At 31.5% G+C, this 23966-nt stretch overlaps 1 protein-coding gene across 1 annotated transcript in view; it reads right to left on the bottom strand.

The window, feature by feature from the left end:
• LOC130892023 (uncharacterized) overlaps positions 1–23966 on the bottom strand; it is a 174579-nt gene that overhangs the window by 37278 nt on the left and 113335 nt on the right. Inside the window, exon 2 of the mRNA XM_057797202.1 lies at positions 710–846. The gene's annotated coding sequence lies outside the window, so the exon portion shown is untranslated. The remainder of the gene's footprint in view (positions 1–709; positions 847–23966) is intronic.

Below are 23966 nucleotides of genomic sequence, written 5' to 3' on the forward strand. Positions count from 1 at the left end.
CAGATCAATTACTCTTCGATTGACAAGACCTAAAAGGATATCGGATTGTATCATCCTTTTCTAGTAGAGTAGCCAAACGACGTGGAGTTTACATAATTGGTATCAGACTAATGTAAAATCTACGTCTAGCACTTTATATACTAATGAATTGTATTTTGTATGTTTTCACAAATATCGAAGCAGAATTGACAATCACCAATCTGCAAAAATTATGGTACCTTCCAATGTAATAATTTAAGCACTACCCTTTATATACAGAGTATCCAGGGTGGTTTTCACCAATCGTGAACTATAGATACGAGATTTTATTTCAATATTTATCCTAAGAAAATTAGCTACCTTTGAAGATGACACCGATTATGAATCTTAAAAAATCGCTACCTACAAACTTCTTTTTAATTGCCGTCACAAGAGTTGACATCAGTATGCATCAGTTTTAACTTTATACGTTTTATTATTTTCTACGAATTGATAGAATTTTTCATTCAGCAACGTAACCTATATAATAATTTCAAGTAGACCGTAGTAATAATTGAGAAAATTAGGTTAGATGGACATAAAGCACATATAGTATATGTTGTTTAATGGGAAAGTTTCTGGATACCCTGGTCGTGTTCATCTACAATAAAATTCTATCCAAACTTTGGTTTATCGTTAAAGCTCTACTATATTAACTCTCTTAAGTTGGTAAGTTGATGAATGAACTCACCTTATTATATCTGAGCTAAAGTGTCTTCCACGTACTGTTATTTGCAAATCTAAGTAAAATATTGGCGAATTGGTCAGCAGATGTTACACAACGTTGATCATCCATATGGTCTTAGTAACCAAATTTTTTCGCCTAATCTGCAAAAAACATATAAAACTCAAGATAATTAACATTTTTTTGCTTTTATATTCATTATTTAATATGTTTCTTTCTTTAATTCCAGCTGGGTTAGCTCCGGATTCTTAGGTGTTTGAAGATTTGAAAGGACCAAATAAGAACGCAGAAATTTTGAAGCATCTTTCTTGTTATAAATTTATTTTAGGAACCGGTCTAATTCTTAGATAAAACTAGTGATGTTTGATGGCTTATTAAGCGATAATGAGCTACAAATAGTATTGACCCTTTTGATAATAGGTTTTCCTCAGTGACAACCTTCCAGACCCTGGTTGGTGAGTTGGTAGAACTGAATTCTACAAATATTATGAAACGTTTGATGCTCCAATAAATCCTTGAATGGAATTCTAAAACCTAAAAATGATCTCTAAAAAAGAGGAATGAATCCAACCAGCAAGCCTGTCTGTAGTGAGTGACTCCAATCAAGAATTACATGTCAAGTGACATCTTTAGTTAACATATAATATATTTATCTATTACGGAAAACCACCATTCGAAGCTGAAGATAATTAAAAGAAAATATAAAATCTCATTGGGTACTTAGTAGAAATGTTGTAAGGTTGTACTTTGTTCAACTGAGTATATTCGAAGTTAATCCACCTGGCATTAATGTAATTGATTTTAGTTATAAAAGTATCTAATCTAAAATTCGTAGATAAAATTATACAAGTCAATTTAACACCTGAAACTTTATGACATCACAATTATCACAATAATTACAACTCTACATTACTTTTGTAGTTCGCCGCCTATCTTCAATATTCAAGCAACTGTTCTATTGTAACATCCTGCCTTATATTTGCTTTTTCAATAATTCCAGAGCTTTGTAGAAACTTCTGTATCTAGCTACAGTTAACTCTTTCTTCCACGTATATATGGAATAATAGTTTAACGGTTACCCAATCATAAATGGAGCAAAAGCGGATCCAGGGTCTTGACAAACGGGGGGACATTAGTATTAGGACGAGTCCTCCCCCAAAGACATGGCATTTTAAGTCTTTTACCCACAAAATAAAAGTTATATACTTTGTTTTTGACAGCAAAAAGACGAATTTTACAATTTTACTCAAGTTTACTAGTTCTTTTACGGACAGTTGATTCTTTCGATAGACCAACTCCCAAGTCGTTCACCCATAGAGCTCTAGACCGACTCTCGGTTCTTTTTTCGATTAGTTTGATTTAATTCATATTAATTAGTTTATGTCAGATGCTTCTACTTCTTAGTCTTGTTTTTGTTTTATTAGGTATTGTTTTGATATTCGAAATATTTGGGGGTATTGGCTCCCTTTATCCACGGTGTAAAATAATTCGTACTTTTACACATTCCTACTTACGCCCTTTTATAAGAAACAAAAAACCAAGCTAATTAATCAGGGTTTCAGGGGGTCATGACCCCATGACCCCCCTGGATCCGCGCTTGAAAAGGGGTCACCATGCTAATATATGACCCACGCCGTCAGATGGCATTTGGCATGTGCACCCTTGACACTATAGTTTTCACTATATTAAGATATAACTGGCGGCATCAGATGCGTGCGGCTGTGTATCTGTTACAGCATTCTTGCAAGTAATAGAATAAAGAACATACTGTTTAATAACAGGTATTACAACAGGTTTCTGATATTTTTGGTCTTAAACCAGTAGGTATGAAAGAGTATTACTGAATGTCTTTGTATATAAATTGGACATGCATTCATTGAAAGTTCGGAAAATGATTTATTGGGAATTTCTTTAATATAGTATAGAATAGGAAGGAAGCCTAATTTCCTTATATTTTCTTGAAGCTTACAAATTAATATTCCGCCTATGTTTCTATGTATTTTATTAGAAAAAGTTTTATTATTATTTCTTGTCATTCCAGAAGGATCTCATAAAGTGTGTGCTTGTAGTAATCGTAATTTCTAGAATGTCCTTTTTGTATTTGAGTTCGTGACCGTCATATTCTCCTGTATCTATCTGTATAAAGTGTAATATCTGTTGTGCAATTTCAGCTTTGGCGATTTTTGTCGTCCCATTTAGTGCTTGACTGTTTTGTTTGTTATTTTCTCCCTCTTGATGTTCTTGATCGACTCTAGAGCGTTCGTTTCAACTACCAGAGTTGATTTTGGTTATTCACTACGCCTTCACTAAAGGTATTGGCGTCGGTGTTGTAAAGCCTTAATTTTCCAATCAACTTTTACGCTTTTGTCGATACATAATTTACTGTGTTCAAAGAAAATTGTGTGGTAAGAGAATATTGTGAAATCTTGAACGGTTTACCTCGCTATACAAGTTTTTAATAAAATTACAATGGTGATAAAGTCAATCGTAAGAATAATCATTCGTTTGATAATTATATGAAAAGAAAGTAGAATCGAAGATTGAGAATAAATACTAGTTACTTAGTTAAGAAGGGATGTAATTCATTCACATTTAGATGTTTACTAAAGCACATAAAACATCATTTAATAAGCCATGTGACTAAGAAAAACACATTTTTTGTCAAAAATAGATCAATGTAATCTCCTTCAAGAGTAATACAATCATTCTAACTTTTCTCTATCTTCTCGATATAGTGCTTGTAGATGGATTTATCTTTTGCCTCAAAATAGGCATCAATTTCAGCAAGTCCTTCATTTGTGCCAAATTTCTTACCATGGAGCATTTTTTTCAGATCAACGAATAGCTAGTAGTCACTGGGAGCCAGATATGGACTATACGGTGGATGAGGAAGCACTTTGAAGTGGAATTCGTTCAATTTAACAATTTAACTATCGTTGTCATCGACTTGTGAATCAATGCACTGTCTTGGTGAAGCTGTGGTTCTATCTTCGACATATGAGGTCGTTTTTCCTTGATTTTTGCATTAAAATTATTCAACAACTCTATGTGGTATTCGCTATTGAATGTATCTCTCTTTTGGAGATAGTCGATGAACAATATTTCATGCGCAGTCCATAATACTGAAGCCATAACCTTCCCAGCTGACTGTTGTGCCTTTGGATACTCCGGAATCCATATTTTATCTATTATCACCTTTTAGATGCAAAAAATTTGATTTTTTACGTGTAAACATGGCCAAACACTACTCAAACACACTTTGAAAAAAGCTTTCTTATGGTTAAATGTTCATGCATAATTGTGAATATACTGTCTTCTGATATCTTACGGCTTCAGATATCTCTCGAATTTTCAATTCACGATTAGATATAATTAATTTGTGGACTTTTTGATGTTCTCTGGAGTAACACCTCAATTGGACGACTAGAACGTTAACAATCATCGGTGTCTGTACGACTATGTTTAAATTCAGATTCTTTTCGATGGAGCAGAGTCCTGATAACACTTTTGAAGCCATTGTTGAGCTTGTACAGTATTTTTTTCGTAAGGAAGCAATGATAAATTAACAAATATTATTGTTTTGAAAATGATGAAAGTATCTTCATCTAAATGACTGTAATTGTTTTTGACTAACCGAAATGTCATGAAATTTTACACATAGTTTGAGAGGTCTTGTGATATTATAACTATATGAACCATATAATTTCGAAGCCTCACCATTTAAAGTATTCTATAATTTAAAATGAATGGCTCCACTCTATTATTGTTGATTCTCAAAACATTACTCACTACTCAGAAAAAGTAAATAATTTAATTAAAAAATTATTCATCTGTTAAGTGGGATATTGATTAATCCAATGCGGAAAACTGACAATCACCTTAAACCCTTACCACTTTCCGTCAATCACAATGAAAATAAAATCGTCAAATCTGTTGTTTTCGCGACCCACTTAAAAAAAGCTAATTCATTAATAATCCTTTGTCACGGTCAACCGCGCACGAAAAAAAAGCGTTTAACAGAATTATTAAAACTTTCAACAATAGAATGGCAAACCAGAAAATTCTGTTGCGTTTTGTTTTGGTACAATATGAAACATAGCCTGTGATTTTCCAACTGTTAATTTTTGGATGCAGTATCCGATCAGATCTATTTTTTGAGAGATAGTACATTCAGTATTTTTATATTCACGTCAAAAGTATAACTATTGCCTTAAAAAGGACATGCATTTGAGTATTTATTACAAGATAGTCGACTGTCATAGAGATATCGTCTTTGATATCGATTTTCAATAGTACCATTGAAGGAATATTTCTTCTTGTTCCTTACTATACCATATACTATACCTTACTATGCCAGTTTCATACGATATTTTTTACACATTTGTGACAAAAGTTATCTGGAATGATATGTACGTGGATATGGAGTCATATTTTATATTCATGGTACAACTAAAATTATTCAAGTTCAAAACCATAATTTCCACTTATTCTTCGTTATTTTTTGCTTTGTGAGTTCCAACAAAATTCAGTATCGTTTATTGAAGGTTGTATATCTTCGATAAACCTTTTCTATGCTAATCCCAGGACAGTTACCGCAAAGCGGGAACCGGCTCCAAAAAGAAAGTTCCATTGCAAGCATGGTAATGGTGTCGGTTTTTTGGTATGCGCGTGGGATAATTTTTATTTTCTGTCTTGAAAGAGGAAAACATATTGAGGAAGAGTATTATGTGAACTTATTGCAACGTTTAAGGGAAGAAATCAACCAAAAACAACCGCATTTGGTTAAGTTGTTTCATCCAGACAAAGCACCAGCTCACACATCCATTATTGCATTGGCCTAAATTAATAAATTAGAGTGAATTGCTATCTCGTGTACCCTATTCGCCAGATTTAGCCACCTCGGATTATTTTCTGTTCCCACTCTTGAAATAATGGCTCGGTAGTCGAAGATTTTCCATCAATGAAGAGGTGATGTCGGCAGTTGAATGGCAAAATTGAGGATTTAAACGATTCTTATTATAAAAACGGTATTGAGCTTACTGAATATCGCTAGGAAAAGTGTATGGAGATAAAAAGACATTACGTTGAAAAATAAATATACTTTTTTCCAAAATTTTTGTGTTTTCTTTGTTGGGCCAGGTACTTCTGGGACCATCCTCGTATATTGCTAATAAAAAGGCACTACTCGTATGAAGTCTTCTCCGTCAAACCCATTTTGCTTCTTCTATATTGTTATAGAATAACAGCCATCAATTTAATTATTCGTAGTTGTAATAAAATAGAACTACAAATTTCACTCAAATTTAGGTCTATGTTGTTATTGACAGCTTTCTCGTTGCTATGTATGAGAACCATTACTAAAAATTTTTCTTGCATTTTATTCGGTTTCAAAAATTTTTATAAATGGATGTATGCTTTTTGAAATGGTTTGTTAATGCAGATTTCTGTTGTACGTAAACAGCGCCAGAATCATTACAAGGTACTTGATACATAGTATTAGATACTTTCGATATTGAGTGTTTTATAATTTAGTTTAGTGAAATATTTGGATAATGTATTATTTTCTTAATAACTTTTACTAATATTATATTTATTGAAATAATTCGATGGTTGTTAGGAAAGTGGTAAGGAGAAATATTTTATGTTTTCAGGTTAAGTTTCTGCTTCTTTTCTTATTTGATATAGTATCTGTTTATTCTGCCACATATTTTTGAAATGTAATAACTTACGAAAAATGATTTTTTCACTACATCCGTTATAATATTCACCTTTTTTATTCATTTGCATTTATAAAGAATATAATTTGTGAATCGTTTAAAAAGCGTGAAAAAAAGTACGGTAGCGGTTCATTTTTTCACGCTCTTGCGTTAAAAAAAGTGCCGTAACGTGTCATTTTTTAACGCAATTATAAAATTTTGGGCTGTGAACGCTTTCTTTCTCATGTCAATTCGTTTCTCCGAGAAACTGTCACACTTTTATTTCTTCATATTCGTCAAGAAAATCCGTTTTGTGTCTAATTAAAAAGAGTATTATGATTAGTGATGGAGAGTAATAGTGAAGAAAGTTTAAACTGCACACCAGATGTTGTTGAATCGGCAACTGCAGCGACTATGAATCTTTTCCCTGAGAAATATAGGGAGCAGTATTTAAAAGATTATAATTTTTTTATGGGATGACGTACTAAAAAAGGCATAAACAGCTTCACAGAAAGAGTGTTACTAGCTTACTTTGAAACTAAATCCAAAATGTGAAAGTCTTCAACACTTTCGTCGACTTAATTAAAACTGAAAGGCACTCTAATGGTAAATAACGACGTAAACATCAATAAATAGACGAAACTCATTGCAGATTTGAAAAATAAATCCGTTGCCTATAGACCTAAAGAATCCTTTCTGGTTGCTTTAATATTCGGAATCGTAGGAGCTTTGCGTAGGAAGGAATTATATAAAATGAAATCTAACGATAATAATAATACCGGAAATGTTTTAATTATCACAGTACCTGATACAAAAAACTCATGTTTAACGTTGATTTACTGTTATTAGTGAAATATCTGATAATGGATTATACTTGGTAAACATTTATAAAAAATATGAAAACCAACGACTCACAAATGTCAAAACAGACCATTTCTTTTTGCAGTACCGAAATGGAAAATGCAAAAATTAAGTTGTAGGTATCAATACCTTTTCAAAAATACCCTCGCTTATTGCAACATATTTGAATTTACCTAGGTAATCCAAAAAACTACACTGGGCATACATTTTGACGCTCTTCGACGTCTCTGTTAGAGGATTCCGGTGGTGATATAATTCAACTAAAGAAGCACGTTGGATGGAAATCCAACACAGTTGCGGAGGGTTACGTAGACGACTAAATAAAAAACAAAATGGATTTCGCAGTGTAAATTTTGATGGGAACTAGTACGACTTCAAGCAACATTGTAATTGTTCACGACCCTACCAACAATAAGTACTAATACAACTATATATGTTATTTCTTTGAACTTGTTAAGTTACCAATTCAAGTACTAATAGTAATGTAACTTATTCTTTACTTCAAATAAATAATTCTCCCAGTTGTACTTTTAATATTACTGTTACAAAATAAAAGTTGATGAAAGTTTTGTAGGATTTTCTCAAGTTACGGACGCAGAAAAAAATTTGTATGAAACCCATGAGTAAAGTAATTTTTTTTTCACTCGTAGGAGTAGGTCAAACCGTTCTACTCGTGAAAAAAGTATTATTTTACTCACTTGTTGCATAAATAACTATTTTTGGTTAAAACAGGTAACAGATTTTAATTTTGATATCCATGTTGTAGGTGATCTATTTATTTATATAATTACATAAATTGCCAATGTCAAGTAGTATTTTGATGAAGACCCAAATAGTTCGAAACGTCAATTTTTACGTATTATTTTAAATTGATTTTCTATTAAGAAAGCTGAAATTAAGACGATTCGTTACGAAAAACATAAAAATGTCTAAGAAGTATCTGTTAACTTGATTTTTCTTGAAAAACAGTGAAACCTTTTATTCATTTCTAGTAATTAAAATTCGTAAATATATGCTATTTCTAATGCAGTAAAAGTATTGTTGACATTTTTATGTAATTATCAAGATACAAACTACAACGAAGAAGTCAATTTAACAAAATTTTTTTAAATGTCTGTCAAATTGACAACCTCTCGAAAGAATTTTAGTAAACCAAGTGTAGAAGATAAGTAAGCATTTTTGAGGATTTTGCTATTTGACTCATGAACTGCCTATCAAAAACTTAAATCCAATAGAGCAGCTCAAGTTAGAAAGCTTCTATATAAACCGAACACTTAGATGTAATCTGCTATTTGCTTTGTCACCGACGACAAGAAGATGTATTTCAATCCTACGCCCGTTACATTTCTCTTAAGATACGTCTTAAGCTACGGCTTAAACTCAATTTACCTCGTAGATTAATTACGTTGCTGCAGACATTCATGGATACAAACGAAAACAGAAAAGGAATACTTTATTAGGGAACGAAAACAAAAAAAAAAGGAACGGAAGACAATTAGAGACATCTGCTAAACATCTCTTATTATGTTCTACTACTTTTTAATGAATCTATACGGCTTTTAGTACACTAAAGACATTTATATATAATTCACATTAAACAAATGTGTTGGTACATTAGGGCACTGTTCCGTGTTCTTGTTAATTTTTTGAGAAGGTCTTTCAGTGATTATTACAGTGAGGTGGTTAATATGAGGATATGTGGACAGTGCTGTCAAAATAATGAGGAAGATGTTGATGGTAAACGCATTATTTTCATAGTTGTTTTCAAATTTCTGTGGTTGAGTATATTAAAGTTTAAAATTTTATATTCTGTTTGTTATGTTTTCTGACTACATCACTTTATACAAAGTATATTGAACCTTTAAAAATTTCTCTTATTTTGACTGGAAATATAGTAGAACTATATATGATACTTCTATTCCTTGTTAATATGTTTTCATATTCATTTCTTTTTAATCTTAATCAGAGGAATCCAAATGAAAAGAATAGAAATTATTAACATTAGGGGTATAAATTCTATCGGCATATTTGGACAAAAGAGGGTGTGAAATTTTTACAAAATTTTATATAGTTTACAACATTGATTCGTGTATTGGCTGAGGCAATATGTAAATAATTAATAAAAATAGCGTAAAACTTTTTCATAGGTTGAAAATTATTAAAAAGCCTGTTGTTAAATGTTAAACATTAAAAAATAAAAGATTACTAAGGGACAAGTGCTGGAAGTGGTGAAAAGACTAGAAATTTGGTATCAACAGTCAAACCCACCTACAGATCCACAAAAAGCTCCAGATTTGATAGAGCCCTTATCATAAGAAACTTATCTGTGAACTAAATGCAAATTGTAAAAGGGTGAAACTGGAATATCGAACATTAACCGATTGTTCTAATAGTTACTGAACATGAACATATTATAGAAAAAGTATCAAATTGTTTGCATTATTTTAAGTAACAATTAAAAAAAAAACAGAGCAGAACAGAGCATACACGGAATGAAGATATAAAAACAGGTCGAGTATACGTAGCATTGCTGTATCAACCGCTGAATAGAAGGAGACGAAGAAGACCCTGAAGAACCTGGAAGGAAGGAATTGGCCAAAATATGAAATATAGAGCTATTCAGGTAAACGAGTGGATAGATAGAAAGTACGATAGAGTACGAAATGCGGGACGCGGCAAAGAAAGCTGTAAGACCCCTGCTGTATATATATTATTTTATTTTAATTTCTTATTTCTTAGACCTTTTGATATGTTTAAGTTTCTAATTGTTTGATGATGATGATTTTAGGCCCCTTCTGTTTTACAATTAGTTTTTTTTACTAACTTTTGAAATATTGATGAAAATTAACGTTTAGACTTACTTCAGTCTTTACCAAAATATTTATATACATTAGAAGTTCGCCAAACTTTAAATTTTATCATAATCGAACAGAACCGGCTTCACGGTCCATGTTGTGGGCGAGTTCCTAATAATACAATAAAAAAATAGCGAGAAGACTCAAGGAGATTAAATCTGTCGGGTTGGTGGAGTTGGTATACGTTGAAATGTAATTGAATTAATGTACATAATGTATTAGATAGCTGCAAGCTGCTGATTGATCTTAAGATCAGATTGTCGACATAATACGGCATAATAGGGCAATTGTTATGAACAAAAAACCTGGATTTTTGCTTGATTAACAATGATAATAATTAAAATATCTAAATGTTATATAGTTTACCTGTATACTTATATCTAATCCATTTTTTGACATTTGTAATAAAACAAATCTAATAAACTATATGAAACATTGAATAATTTCTACTACATATTCCTCGTAAATAATATTCCAATAATCAGTTGACAAGCGTCACGCTTTTGATTTACTACGTACTAAAAATTTTCAAACATTGATATCCCGCTCGTGAATTTTAAAATTATTATCATCTTGTCTCCGAATTAACTTTTAATTAAAATCAACTTTTAAATTAATCCCCCTTGCTTTAATCTCGAACTTGGGACATGGGCGCACGTCTCGCTTGGGCTTAGGCTCCGTTATTTTCAAATCTTCAGCCTTCGGAGCGCCTCATAAATATTCGTCCTGTTCAATCCTTTGAAGGACAGAGCTTGTGCATGTCGCAGTAAAGAAAATTTATTTAATAAACACTGAGAAAACTGAACCAGAGTTGATAAATTAAACAAATTTAATCTTAGGATTTTCTAGTGGTTAAAGGTGACATTTTTCTACACTGCAATTATTTTTATGTTGTTATATGTTTTTGAACTATCTTCAAGTATTCTTCATTTCAACTTTTGTTTACTTTTATCTTTACTGCTGCTATTTCTATAACTACTTATAATTGAAAACATGAGAACTAACACCACATAAAAATTGATTCTTGGCACATTCTTTTCTTTCAATGATTTTATATTATTAAACAGAATCATTCTGATCATTGTACATTGTACTGTTCAAGGAATTAATCTTCTATCCAAACTTCTACATATATTCAAAATAAAAAAGGTCTTAATTGTTGTTTATTGGTATGGTAAATTTAAATTTAAAAATACAGATCCGATAATATTTGAATGGAAGCTGACATTCAGTCGTAAGAAATATTCATCATAAACATATATAACATTTATGTGGTGGCTATAGTGAGCTTTTCTAATCAAAATGAAATATTGGGAACAAAATTTACATCTATTTTAAGTAAGTTTTTGAAGTTTGAAAACGATTTGGTTCGAAAAAACGAAACGAAAACGAAAATCAAAGTTGGGAAAAGAATATAAGATTGGAGGAAGGAAATGTATTCTCATTTCTCACACTGTAACCTGAAGGTATAATGAATAATGGATAATGGACATTTGATCAACCGCAACTACTAACAATTACTACAAAACTAGTATATTTTATACCCGCATGTGTTAGGAAAAGTACCAGTTCTAGCTTATCAGTAAGCATTTACAATGTTTGCCGTGACACCTGAGCAATGCATTAACATTGAGTTTTGAAGCAAACTTCACTCAGAATATTAAGAGAGTCATCAGGGATAAGCCAAAGCCCCCCTCAGATAATGATCAAATCTAAATAGGCTTCACGATGAAGTAACGAAAAAATTGAGATTTTAGAAAAAATTTATTTTAAATCTAAGCTTTAAAAGTAAATGGGATCCAAATATCATATTAGGAATGAAAGAAATGTTACAAAATTAAACTGAAAAGAAATCGTAAATAGGAGATTATCATCTTGTCTGATATTCAAGCAACAACATTAGAGCTCTGAGCTCCAATGTCATTTGATCCAAGTTTACATGGGAATGGCTAGGAAACAACTTAACCTCCAATGGGTTTTGGACTACTCTGGTGGAGAATTAAATAGCAGACAGACTTGCGGATAATAAATCCATTTCTGTGGATTCGGCTACAGAACAATAGAAAACATTAGAAATAGATGTAGATAGGGGAAACATCAGTTGTTGGAATAATCAACAGGGAGCGAGGCAAGTGAAGATACCCCCGGGGAACCTATAATAATGAAAGATTAAATGTATAAGAACAATCTATAAATATTTACAACAATATTGTCGATGCATGGTAGCCTCAATGGATATCTGAAAACACTAGTTTGTACATATTAAGCCGACTGCTTTGCAGCAACAATGGATCCTTTGGGTCGCTGACACTTTGAATCACACATACATACAAAGTAGACTATCTATATAGTGGTAATTAATGACAAACAATAGGCGGGAGGTCTTCGACCTATGATCAGACTGCTTCTAATAAAATAATACACCTTATTTTAAATAAACCCTCGTATTTGTATTTCTTTCTGAAACAAGTTTTGGAGCCTAATTGTTGAAGTGCCACTCCTAACTCGTGTACATTCATAATTTATGCATGATGGTGTCCCTTATAATTTTAGTTTAGATGAATATTTGAACAAAAGGGTATGGACCTTTTTAAATGGTCATCGTGATCAGGAGACGTTAATCCCTTTTTGTGGAAAATACTAAGAATTTATTGTAGGCAACACTTGTGTAAACTAAACAACATGTGAAACGCTAAATAACTTTTCATTGCAACTCATTGCGAAATATTCCAGAAGCGATTTTTGAGGCATAAAGAAATGTTCTTTGTTATCTTAGGTATTACGTGGAAATATTTTAAGAATTGAAATTACTTCTCTTGTTGGTTGATGATTATAGTTTTTCGAATGCTCTCCCACTTAAATTTGAATGATTTTATGTTTCAAAATTTCAATAATAGAGCTCTTGCACATCGATAAATATAAGAAGGACACCCTGCGTGTCACATATATCATCCAGATATTTTTTTAAATACCAAAAATAAACAGAAGTATAATAAATTTCCATATTGTATTCGTACTCTCTTTTCTGCATTTGATACACATGTCAACATGGTGACATTCTTTGAGAGTGAAGGGTTATTACGAAAGTGATTTGTGTGTAAAATTAAAATCCGCGGTCAGAGTTGTTTTGCTATAACAGGATTATGAGATATTTGAAATTATGAATTCATAAAAAGTTCCTGGTTAATTTTTAGATTATATGAATGAGGTACAAATTTTTTTCTAGTTTACAGTTCTACAGTTACCTCCCAATTTAGAAACCGATGCTGTATGAATTGAACACAGACATTTTCGTAAGGTTTATTAACTCATTCCCACTCAGTCTGAAGTTGTATGATTGTCAAGCTACGAAAGAAAAACCGATGCAATCTAAGGCTACCTTAAAAACAAAATGTAGGAATTACTACAAATCAATTAACATATTAATTGAAAAATATTTTTGCCTAGATCAAGATTAAGGTTGGAATAATTTAAACTGCTACTTTTAAATAACACAGTTAATATTTGGGACATATTATAGGAGCTAACTGTATTCCAAACAAAATCCGGGGTCATTAATACAGTAAACCAAATACAGCCTCTTATAATTATACTTCTTATTTGAACTCTAAAGAAGTTTCAACCAAAAAACTGACATACCAGGGTGAGTTTCAAAAAAAAACGCTTATAATACCCATTCTCGCGACAAAGAAGAGAATTCTACTACGAGGATGGTCCCAGAAGTATCTGGCCCAACAATAAAAAAATATTTTTCAACGTAATCTCCTTATAGCTACATATACTTTTCCCAGTAATTTTCAATAAGCTGGATACCCCTTTTAGACATTATTCATAATTATAAAGAATCGTTAAGATCACCTCTTCATTGTTGGAAAATCTTTTTTGCGACCGTTTTTGCTTGATTTCTTCGCTCAAACATTACAATAAGTTCGCAAAATACTCGACGTCGATAGTTTTTAAATTATACCGCGCGCATCCCAAAAAACCGATACCATGACCTTGCCTTCAGATGGAACGGTCATTGCCCTCTTTGGAACTGGCTCCTTCTTTTTAGTCCATTGTTTCGATTGTTCTCTTGTTTCGTGTGTGAAGTGATGGACTCACGTTTTAACCATAGTTAGGGAACGGCGCAAAAATTCGGCTTTGTTTGTGTGAAACAATGCCAAACACTTTATGGAAACATTTTCACGGCGTTTTTTTTGTTCTATTGTCAATTTTTCAGTTAATACGGTATGTACCGCACTTTTTGAAATACCTACTATGTCTGCTAGCTTGCGCACTTTCTGTCGATGATCATCCAGTACCTTTTTTTGAATTTCCTCAATATTTGTGGAGTCGTCATCTCATTTGGTCGACCACTGTAATGCTGGTCTTCTCTGATCTTACGGCCTCGATCAAACTCTGCTACCCAATATTTTACTGTTGGTAACGAAAGAGTAGTGTCACCCAGAGTAGAATATAGTTCATCTTTCATATTGGTTGTGGTAACGCCTTTCAAATGAAACTATCGTATTACATAACGATGACCAATTTTTTCTAAATTCATCGAAAACGTTCACTATAGATCGCTACCAAACAAATTCTAAACAACGTAGCGTACGCAAACTTAAAACATATGCTGTATAGATTGCTTACTTTCTAATACAGAGGTATTTTTCAAGCAACTACCGCCATCTATAGTTCAGCCAGGTACTTCTGGGATCATCCTCGTGGTTCAAATTAAACTCCGGCTGATCATTTAAAAGAAGCATAAGCTACAAGATTTCCGAATTTCCGTATTTAATTTTATTATTTTGTTCTCTCTATTATCAACTACGTGAATTCATTAAGCGTGATGACTTTTTGCAATCATTTGATAAAGTCGAATAGTGAAAAAAGTGTTATAACAGTTATACAATTGGGGGATATTACATATTATACTGATGAAAGTTTACAACCTATTCGACGAATAGGTCTGAATCCAATTTAGTGTTAACATTGGACATCTTTAGAGTAAACTGTGTATGCACTCTAATTATGACTAGTTTAGAGACACTTCGGTGCGTTTTACTAGATATTGATTTTGAACTTAAAAATCTCGACAATAGAATGAAATATGGAATCAAGTTGTATTGTAGAACTTGGAGGAGTATTCACTAAGTATTAAGACTCAAAAGTGTTTATAGACTAAATCTGGTTTGATACACAAAACGTAGTTAAATATGGCTGGGTCTTAAATACTTATTGCTCCAGAGGTAAAAGATACATGCTGGCATGTATCAAATGTATTGTTTTTATCTTCCAATAGTAATCAATCTTGACAATTCTAGTTCCAAAGAGTCTTGCTTGAGAGTTATGAGGTTATAATTTTTTTACAGTTGCTTTATTCATTGGAATAAATATAAATGCATTGAATTTCATATTTACTCTCTAACAAATGTGTGGCGGGTAGAACATTTGAGTTAAAATTCGAGCTAGTTATCTTATAAAAAATCTAAATCTCTTCATTTCTTTGTGATGAGTTATTTTTTTTAATTTGTAAAGTAATTTCTAATGAATTTCGTATAATTCTAATGAAAAAATTCTATTTATAAAATATTGTACATTATAATACAATTTAAATATTTTAACAATGGAATATCACTGAAGACGGCCTTTTTTGCTTCTCCAAGTAAGAATAAAACTACCATAACAACATGTCTCTTTAAGTTGTTTATCACTGCAAAATATTACGTATGGTATTCGGTTCCCCTTACACATGGAAACATACTTTAAATACAAAGAACTTTCTCATTTACTTTGCAGCGCTTTCTGTCACGGATCTCTTATTCGATCTAAATCAGATTATGTGGACTTCGTTTATATATTTGCATCTAAATCACATATTAATATCTTTAACGAACCCGGTATACAACACAGCTCTTCGTCTATGCCTGGGAGCATTTAGTTCTAAACCTGTAGAAAGTTTTTATTGAGAAATCAAAGGATGGTAAATAATACCGCAAGAATTATTATTTAATTGTATTTTCTCAGTATTATCTAATCATTATCCAAAGATTTATTATTATATAATGCGACCAATAATAAATCACAGAATATCTCTACATTATTATAAATAAAATTTTTACCAGTAATAGTATATATAAAAACAATTCCGGTTAAGCTTGAGATTTCCCAAATACTTCCACTGCACCAATGGACGAATAATTTTCTTTATAACAACACATCTCACACAATTCGTATAAAAAATTGAGCATTAAATGATTTAGCTAGGGTACTGTAGCTGATGTAGCTTTGGTACTGTATACCAATTTCAAGAAAAATGAGTCAGATTTTTTACCGCAAATCTCTAATATTCCCAACACAATAAATTTACAATATTTATACTGGCAAACTCTTCAGCAGGATTTCAATTGCGTTTATATAAAAATTGTTGCATATTGACTCACTTGCCTCTATAAAATCTATATTTATACAGAATATCCATAATACCTCCAACTCTCTTTTACATCCCATATTGGAGATGAGATTTACACCACCTCTACACCAATACTCAAAATTACACTATCTGACGCGCGTTTCGGTAACCAAGTTATCGTCTTCAGAGACTGAAGGTAAACTAAAATATAATAACTTGAGTTATATAAAATTTTTCCACCAATAAACCTTTTCACGCGAAAATTAATTGCAGCAAGAAAACCTCCTTGGCGGAAATCTTCGCAATTATTCCTTGAATCATAAATTTTAGAGAGGGCTATTAGGTATTGGCCCTTTGTCCCTAATCCTTACAGCCTACTCTATAGTTTAGAGGTCAAGGAATAAATGTGAAGATCTCTCCAAGGAGTTTTTCCCGGTGGAATTAATTTTCGCGGAAAGAGGCTTATTGGTGGGAAAATTTAGTATAAAACAGTTAAGTAAAGTTATCAAGTTTTAGTTTACCTTCAGTTTCTGAGGAAGATAACTTGATTATCGAAACGCGCTTTGGACAGTGTAATTGTGAGTGTTGGTGTAGTGATGGTGTAAACAGTGTGCAGTATTAATATTATCAACGGTGTTAAGCTTGCTAAAAGTGCAACGAATAATTATAGAGCTAATCTCCATTGTTATCCGATTGCAACTTGCAATTAAGTCAGAGTTGCATCCGGAAATTACATCAGATCCATCCTTCATTAAGCCACCTTTATTTTGTTACATAGTTGCTACAGTTGACCTGATGTTCTAAAACAATGTTATGATAGTCTGTAATTATGACTTAAATATTGCCTCACCACAAATATGCAAGAAATACTAGCAAATCTTGACAATAGCGATACCATTTTCCTATTTCTAAAAGATATCAAAGCATTAGTTGCCAATTACGCAAAAGTTTAACTAGAAAAAACCCCATGACCGGCTATTTTCAATATAAATTATAATAATTTGGGAGTTTTATGGATATCGTGTACAACAAGGGTCTCCGTTCAAATTAAATTTAATGTATCCCTTGACGATTGCCAAATACACTACACAATACATTCGATTCGTGGGTTGTTTGGAAACATATTACTAACTTTCACTAACTTTATCAAACGTTCTCTTTTCAAATAACAGAGGAAAACAAACATTGAACCATTATATAAACTGAAAACGTTTACGTCAAAATAATTGCAAATATTTCTTTAGATATGATTCAATTAATTTTTATTTATTTTCAATCTTCAATATTATTACTGGTATTAGAAATATGGAATCAATTATATAAATGATAAACTAAAAAAATGTGTACTAAGAAAATAATTGGATAAGTGTTTCTTACCTGATACCTTGAGTCTTACTTCTAATCAATATTCTCAAGTAATTTTTCTTCAAATTATTTCATACCATAATTTATATGTATAGATCCTGCAGACTATTTTAAAGGCTAGAGAAATATTTATTTTCTGAAGGTACCTAATGATGATCGTTGTTACTGTTACGACACGAAATCGGCCCTGTCCGGTTATAATGAAAATCTAAGATTTGGCGAAGTCGCGGCATGTTTGATATTTTTTTATATCAGTTTTTATAATAGCAGGCGATTTGTTTACATTGTTTCTTTTGAAGTAATTTCTAGGAAGGTATATTTATGCATTTGTTTTGTTTCTTTATTCTCTAGAATTTTTGAGAACTTCGATTTGGATTAGCGCGGTTAGTTTATAAAAAATAGTGATAGTGAACGAAACGAAATAGAAAATTAACCGAATAAATTATATAAGATACATAACTGTTAGTGATAAGTTAATTATTATAAGTTAGTTAAGTATAGTGTAGTGTTTAAATAAATTAAGAATATAAGAAATAGTGTGAATAAATAAGAAAAAGTAACAACACAGAGATTCAAAATTATATCAATAGTTTACAATCTATGGGTACCAATTTCATATGACCCTTTAAGGATATTCGTCCCCACAGCTTAATATAGCCTTCTCAATAATTTTTTGATGATTCTACACGGAAAATTCGTCTTCTTGTCTGATAGATATATATTGTATGAATAAAATGTCATCATTGCTCTGAAGTATGTTACTTTAGATATCAATTATTGGTGAGTTTTGAGGCAGTACCAGCTGCTTGTGCTCTAATTCTAGACTATCTTTTAGAGTATTTCTTGTGCCTTTATTTGGTCTATTCCTTTCGTCCTTGTAACCCGTTTTATTTTTCAATTGAGATTACATTATTTTTTTTAATCTATTTGTTTCCGTTTTTACAAGATGTCGAAATAAATCATCAGTTCCTTTGTTAATTTTTGCTCTTCTCTCTATTTCGTTATATTCTCGTCCATTCGCTATCTGCATAATTTTTTTGATTTATCCAATCTTTTGAGATTCAGGGGGATTTATCGATCACAGTTCATTATGTCACTATTGTCTTGAAATCATGTATAGCCTGAATGATTACAAATTCAGTGATGGTAGGCCTATTTCGGGTTGGAATGTGTAAGTCTCTCTGTTCGTAATTATTATACCTGGTACGGTTTATAACTAAATTTTCCACCTACTTATGACTTTGTCCATCTTAAGTCGTTGGTATCTACTTAAATTATCATTGGTGCGATGTTTTATGATCAATTTATTGTTATTAAACTATTTTTAAACGAAGAAAAATATAGATTGATACGCATAAAAACCGACAAGCTGTAACGGGTTCACACTAGTTACTAATTGGGCTCAATCAAGTTCCTGCTAAGTACACTATATGACTATATACTGGTTAAAATGGATGCAGCATAATTTCTATTAAATTCATTCAGTACGCGAGGACTGAACTCTCAGAATTTGACGAAAATATGAAAGTTAGATTACTTCATGTTTCTAAATCTTCGGTTAGTTTTTCTAAATAATTTAAATAAAGTCTTTATTTTGATAAATACTTAAAGAATATTCGAAACGTCAATTCTATCTATCTTTCAAAAATTATTCAAAAAAACTAATTTTGAAACAGAGGAGACCTAACATCAAGAACATTAAGAAACATAAACATATCAAAAGGTCTAAGAATAAGAAATTAAAGAAAGTTAGATTAGTTTTAACATTCATATAAAGATAACTATTCTCTTTATGTGGTGAATATGGAGAAATAAGATTGTCTAATGTTAATCAAAAATTTAAATGATGATTAAATGATTTAAAGAAATTTAAATAAAGTAACGTACATATTAGCCTGAAAATGCTTCGACCTATTAAATGATATGTAAGTGATCTACTTCTAAAAGTAGCCATATGAATACATTAGATGCTATTTTTTAGGCAGGTGCTGCAATTGCTTATTGCTTAACAAAACTTATACACATTAAAAATTCAAACTATGTTTAGTTACGTTAAAAGCCTTAATAAAGTGGTTTTTTCTAATTAGTGGGTTTTCTGTCGTAGAGAGGAGTTGTGGGAGTTAAGAATTAATGATTTAGAAGATTTAAATTCAGCTTTACTTGTGAAATTAGATAACCGATTGATTTGCTAGAAAAACGTTTCTTTTCAAATTAGACAGTTCTAGACAGGTTGTTGACATTAACAAGATCAGTAGTATGGCTAAGACATTTTTTTTTAAATTACAAAACCCACATATATATACAGATCACTGCTTCGGATGTTCTTCGGCAACAATTTTAGTAAATGTAGGAGGGGACATATTAACCTTGAAGCGCCATGGAGGATGGCAATTCAGTACCGTTGCAGAACGATACGTCGAAGAGTCTATTAAAAATAAAATTAACCTTGCTAATAAAATCGTTGACTCCATTGAAAAAACCACTCGAACCCTTTACAGAAATGGAGACAGAAAATACACCGTATATGAACGATTAACCCTCAAAATCTGGAATTAACATAACAGAAAATTTAATAAAAAGAAATAACGTTCCAGGTTTAACTGTACAAAATTGTAAAAATTTCTCAATCAACAATTTTAAATAATATTATTCACCGGTTAAGAGGACACTTTAGTATTATTGAAAATTAAGTTCCATTACTTTTATTCTTGCAATTTGTGCAGTTGTAGAAAAAGTATTGTGTGCAACATGTAGGAAAAATACTTTTGTCACTCGCGTGCTCGCGACATTCGCCCCTCAGACTCGTGCCACAAACTTCCACACTCGTGAGAAAAGTTGAACTTCTCCCAATTGTTACTATTTTCACGATAAAATAACTTTTGCCTTATTACTATTATTATATTATATTATTCTTTTTTCAAAGCGCCTTTGTATATTTTGATCACACCTCCCACAATCTCCGCATTCGATCACATCTACAAGAATTTTTTCTCGCTCAATATCTGCGCAGATCATTAGTGTCTGCCAAATCGGTAGTCTATTATCAAGCTTCAATTCCCTACCAATAATCAACTGGATAAATATTGAACTCACGCTGACAGGAGCTCGAAGAAAGCTAATATAAAACTAACACTGACAATTTCTTTAGTTGCGTTCCGTTCCTATTCTTTTCTTTTCGCCATAATCATTCAAGAAAAAAATAAGGTCGTGAGAAACACTTTTTTTATTCATTTGAAGAGGGTAATCCCAGCATAGGCATTACGATATTTTACCAAGTGAAAATCCACCTACTCGACAGTAAAACTAACTTTTGCTACAAGGCAGCTTAGAGAGTAATCAGTAAAAATGGACGTTGTATAGTTAGAGATAGGATTGTTGAGATAAAGAGAGGATTAGATTTAACAGCAGAAACTTTTTGTCAACAATTCGATACCGGTTAATATTTATATTCTACGAACTGATTTTTACAGCTATGTCAATTTTTTGTGCAAACTTTTTGTGCAATTTCTTTCTTTCTTTCATTACCGCATAATTTCATTCTTCTATTATAAATACTCTGGGTTGAAAATATTTATATAAACTTCTTTGATCTCGACAATATCCAAACATAGATAGTACTGAAAATTGTAGAAACTATAAATATGCTATTCATGTCAAATCTATATAGATATAACAGCACATTTGTATGCTTAATATTGGATACTACAAGGGTTGTCTGGAAAGTTTCTCATCTAACAAAGAAACAAGACATTTTTTCCCACAATCTTTTTTATTTTTTAACTTTTAAGTCCATATACTTTTACAGCGATGTTGTAAACTTTTTAACACTTCCAAATAACAGTTGCCGTCATTTTTCACAAAATAGGAGTTTACGTATGCGATAACGTTATAAGTGAAACTTTGAGGTAAAAAATGCTGAGGGTCGGATCTGGTGAATACGGCGATCAGCGTAGTGTGGAAAGGTGCGTTGTCCTAATGGAAAAGCACTTTCTTTTTCATTAAATTCTATCGCTTTTTTACTTCATCAACTAATGATAAGTTATACTTTCTTATTATCTTTTTAAATCTTATGAGAGCAGATAGCTTACGCTTATATTAATAAGTTCTATGTTATTTATTATTTAAATGTAAAATAAGTATGTAATTGCTGACATCTCATAGTAAAGATCTACATCTAGTCTCTTAAAATTACCAAAGATCGATATCCTTTGAAAAGCTAATCAGGATCGAGTGACCCAAACGAGGTTAGGTTTGCGAGACATTTAAAGTTGCTGAGTACTTGGAATCGCACCATAGCGATTTATTTCAAAAAAAGGATGCGAGTTAATGTAACATCTTATAATACCTGCCATGAGTAAGTCCTCCTCTATCTTTACTAACTATTTCGATTTTGGTCTTCCATTTTTTCTTTTCGGTTGTTATTGTAGCATAGCATTTGTTACTACTTCTGATCCTTGCGTCCATGCATATCCTAGTCACTTTATTCTTATAGCTTCAACTTATTTCACCATCTCTTCCTTATTCATTTCTTCTAATATTTCTTGATTAGTTCTTTAGCGGTATTTCTACTCTACAATTTTCACTGTACTCAGAATTGCTTCAATTATTTTTCGTTCGTTTATTCTCATTTCTTCATTCATTTCCTTGACCGTTTTATGCATATATTACTATGGGTCTTATTGATACTTTTTAATTATTGGTTGACCTATATTTGCCTTTTCATTTGCTCGGCTACCTTTGTCTTTTCCGTAGTTGTCATCTGCATACGCGATTAACTAATTTTTGTATTCGAGACCTAGATTAAACAACGTATAGTGAATCTCCTTCTCCCACTCCTTCATTTATTTCAAATTCGTTTGGTTTTCCTTTTTTGCCAGAATATTCAATTTTGTTTGACTCATTTTAAAATATATCAGACTTCTTCTCACTTCTTGTTCGCTTAGTGTTTTTTGATTTCGTTCCTTAAGTCAAAGGCTTGCTTGAAATCTAAAGATAATATTTCTGTTTGCAATTAGAGTTCGTATCCTTTCAAATCATTTCTTTAATGTATTGCATTTCTTGTTAATCTGCATCTTATAAAACAACATTAATATTTTTATGATGTCTTTAAATTACAGTTACTAGTCACCTTGGTATTATTGGTGTTAATATTTCATAGATTATCTTTAATAATGTAATACTTTATTTTTCTTTCATAATTAATGTTGTGTATTGTCTCTTTTTTATATATTGTTAAAATTTGTTTGTTTGCTTTTCATTCGTTAAGTATAAAGTATTGAAAATAAGTTTACTTAACTTCTCAAGGGCTGTTACAGTCTCACAAAAAATGTACTCAAGACAATTTGAGTAAGTTGTATGATGAGTAATAGGTAGCAAATGTCAAAACAAGAAACTTACACTATATCAGTTAAAACCAAAATATGTAAATTGAGGTGAAATAATTAGTTGAAACAATCATCCTTTACTAAAAATATAAATAAATCTTTCAAAATCACTTTCTAGCTGCAACTGAAGAATAGATCAAAATAATTTACATATTATTTGTTATACATAGAAATGTTCTGAACTTGATTAAGGATCGCTTGTTTATGCTTTACCGAAAGTCATACGTTAAAGACACAGTACACAATAAAGCTTCACGCAAAAAATTAGAAGCATATTTAATTTTGCCTGTAGACAAAGGACAGCGACATCTGCCATCTGTTTTTAGATAATGTACCGAAAAATTTATACAGAAAATCCCGAGTTAATAATTGACATTACTCGTTTCTGTAAACAAAACGATTGTCCAAAACAAAACTAACTGAATATATTGTTCTTCAATTGTCAAAAAATGTGATTGCCGTATCACAGATTCTCATAGTTCACTAAACTCAATCCATCAAGTTAAGAGATCTTTCATTGCCGAAATCCGAAATAAACTTGAAATTATTGAAGATATCTTTAGAGAATGGAATCGAGAAATATAAATCGGATCAAGAAACATAAGAAGCATGTTAGCAGGAAAAAAATGCAGCAGAACGTAATTGTATACCGAAAAGAAATTGCGCAGTAAAATTAGTGGCTTGATGCGAAATTGAGTACTGAAG

Source organism: Diorhabda carinulata, chromosome 3 (assembly GCF_026250575.1).
Source record: "Diorhabda carinulata isolate Delta chromosome 3, icDioCari1.1, whole genome shotgun sequence".
Classification (NCBI taxonomy): Eukaryota; Metazoa; Arthropoda; class Insecta; order Coleoptera; family Chrysomelidae; genus Diorhabda; species Diorhabda carinulata.